Here is a 2,813-nt window from a genome sequence, read left to right on the forward strand (position 1 = left end):
AGGAAAATTGTGTACTCAGGCCAGTATTTGTATACTTTTTTTCCTTTGACTGGAAAATACATTAGGATGGGGGGTGTCCTCCTTATATGTCAGCTTCTGGTTTTAGGGTCTAACTGGGAACTTCCAAATTATTACACTCTGTGTTGAAAAGGAATAGATACATCTGGCTTTCTCTTGGGGGAAATAAAATTCTTAGACATTGGGTATACTTTGGTAGTTGGTACACACCAAAGAATTGTTATTTCATTGAAAGAATGTTGGCAATTCCTATTCTGTAGTGGGAATAAACTCAGCAACCATATATAGTCATTTACCTCATAACAACGTTTTGGTCAGCAAAGGACCACATATAGATTATTATGGAGCTGGGGTTGTGTAGTAAGCTATACATCTAGGTTTGTGTAAGCACCCTCTGCTATGTTCACACAACAGTGAAATTGCCTAGTGACACATTTCTCAGAATGCATCCTTGTTGTTAAGCGATACATAACTGTATTTAGCATTTATTATTTGTTAGACCCTGGAGTACAAAAACAAATTTAATTTATACATTGCCCCTGAAGGCTTCATCATCTCAGGAACAGGCAAGTAAGTTACTACAAGTTGATATGATTAGTGCTGTAATATATATAATAAAGTGTACGGAGTTGGGGTGATGGTTACGGAAGTCTTCACATGCAAAGTGACATCTGAGCTATGCCTTGAATGACAGTATGACATTGACCGGAAGAAATGGGAACAACCAAGAAAAGTTAAAATCTTTTGTTTAAAAAGTTCTTAGTAAAAACAAAAGTATGTATTTTTTTCTTTTGGGTACAAATGTGCCCTGCAAAATTTCTTTTTAGAGTTAAGGATGAATGTGATAATCAATGATATCTTTAAATATTTTAGCCAGAGTCTGTTGAGGCTCATTTATGTGTCTAAATGACTCTTTCCCGGCTTACCTCTTCCTCCCCCTCTTTCTCTCTCTTTTTCCCTTTCTGTCTGTTTTTGTCTCTCTCTCTTTTCCTCTCAATCCCTTGCTCTCACATTTTCATTCTCTGGACACTTGATTATAGTGGCTCGTTAGCTAAGCTTTATGTCATCCTATTTAGAGTACATTACCAATGTAGTTTATATAATATATGCCACCAGAAAATTTCACTAATGATATGAGCATCTTTTAAATATAACCATTTTAAACAATTTTGATTTAATAAGAACATGACTGTATTGGAGCAACATAATAATTGATTATTAAAAGCATGTATTAAAGTATAATATCTATGCAGTTAGTTTTATGTATCAACATCTGTACCTTATTTTTTTAGCAAAAGCATTCATTCCCTTTCCCAAGCTGACTTTAGCTGAGGATTAATTTTTTACTGCTCTCGAAAGAGAATTTTAATAACAACATGAATAATTATTGACTCAACAAGTGTGATTCTTTATTTTACACATAATTCAGTCCTTCAGTATACCTTACAGCCTAATGGACTTACTGCTCTCGAAAGAGAATTTTAATAACAACATGAATAATTATTGACTCAGCAAGTGTGATTCTTTATTTTACACATAATTCAGTCCTTCAGTATACCTTACAGCCTAATGGAAGCAAGCCTCACAAATATTCCAAATAATTTGATTATTAGTATTTAATATGCTGCCTCAACTGTATGTGCCTTTAGAGCAAGGCAGTTAATATAAAAGTGAATTTATCTCTATGAATGTTTATTTGTTTTCTATGGCTGCTGTAACAAGTTACCATGAACTGGTTTTGAAAGAACACAGATTTATGATCTCACAGTTTTGGAAGTCAGAAGTCCAAAATGGTTTTTTTACTGGGCTAAAATCAAGGTGTCGGCAGGACCGTGTTCCTCTCTAGAGGCTCTAGGGTGGAATCTATTTCCTTTCCCTTTCTAGCTTCTTGAGGCTACACACATTCCTTGCTCCTCCTCCGTCTTCAAGACCAGCACTGTTGGGCTGAATCTCCTACTGCTGTCTCTCTGGCTCCCCTCCTCTGCCTCCCTCTTCTACATTTAAGGATCGTTGTGATTACATTGGACTCACCTGGATAATCCAGGATACTCTCTTTTAGGGTCACCTGGTTAACAACCTTAATTCCATCTGCAACCTTCATTCCCCTTTGTCATGTAACCTGACATAGAGGTTTCAGGGACTGGGACGTGGATATCTTTAGGGGGCTACTATTTTGCCAACCACAGGTTTTAAAGAACATAAATGACAGTGATTGCAGGTATGTGTTACTACTGCCATATATGTGGTTGGGAGTTTTGAAAAAATTTTTATTTCACTGTTTCCATTAATCTTCATGTAAATTTATAATGATTTACATCAATAGAAATATAATTTTCTTTCTTCTTATAAGGCATTCTAAAGGAAAAAAAATCCATTCAAATAACTTAGATTCCATAGCTAAATTAAACAAGTGATAATATTCACATTACAAAAAAATCTAATTTTTTGCTTTATATGAAATTTAAAGGTATATGCAGTTGAATAATCCAAAATCTTAATAATCAGTCTCCAGTTACCCCTCCGTGTTCGTGAGTTCTGTATCTGTGGATTCAACCAACCGTGGACTGAAAATATTTGGGAAAAAAAAATTACATCTGTACTGAATGAACATGTACAGACTTTTTTTCTATCATTATTCCTTAAACAATGCAGTGTAACAGCCATTTTCATAGCATTTTACATTGTATTAGGTAATCTGGAGATGATTTAAAGTATATAGGAGGATGTGGATAAGTTATTAAACACTACACCATTTTATATCAGGGACTTGAACATCCTCAGATTTCAGCATCCTT

The 2,813-nt window shown here is 34.7% G+C and overlaps 1 protein-coding gene across 1 annotated transcript in view; it reads left to right on the plus strand.

The window, feature by feature from the left end:
- The window catches only part of KLF12 (Kruppel-like factor 12), a 422,257-nt gene that overhangs the window by 139,514 nt on the left and 279,930 nt on the right, over positions 1-2,813 (plus strand). The window lies entirely within an intron of this gene.

Source organism: Galeopterus variegatus, unplaced genomic scaffold, assembly GCF_000696425.1.
Source record: "Galeopterus variegatus unplaced genomic scaffold, G_variegatus-3.0.2 Scaffold515, whole genome shotgun sequence".
In the NCBI taxonomy this organism is placed as follows: domain Eukaryota; kingdom Metazoa; phylum Chordata; class Mammalia; order Dermoptera; family Cynocephalidae; genus Galeopterus; species Galeopterus variegatus.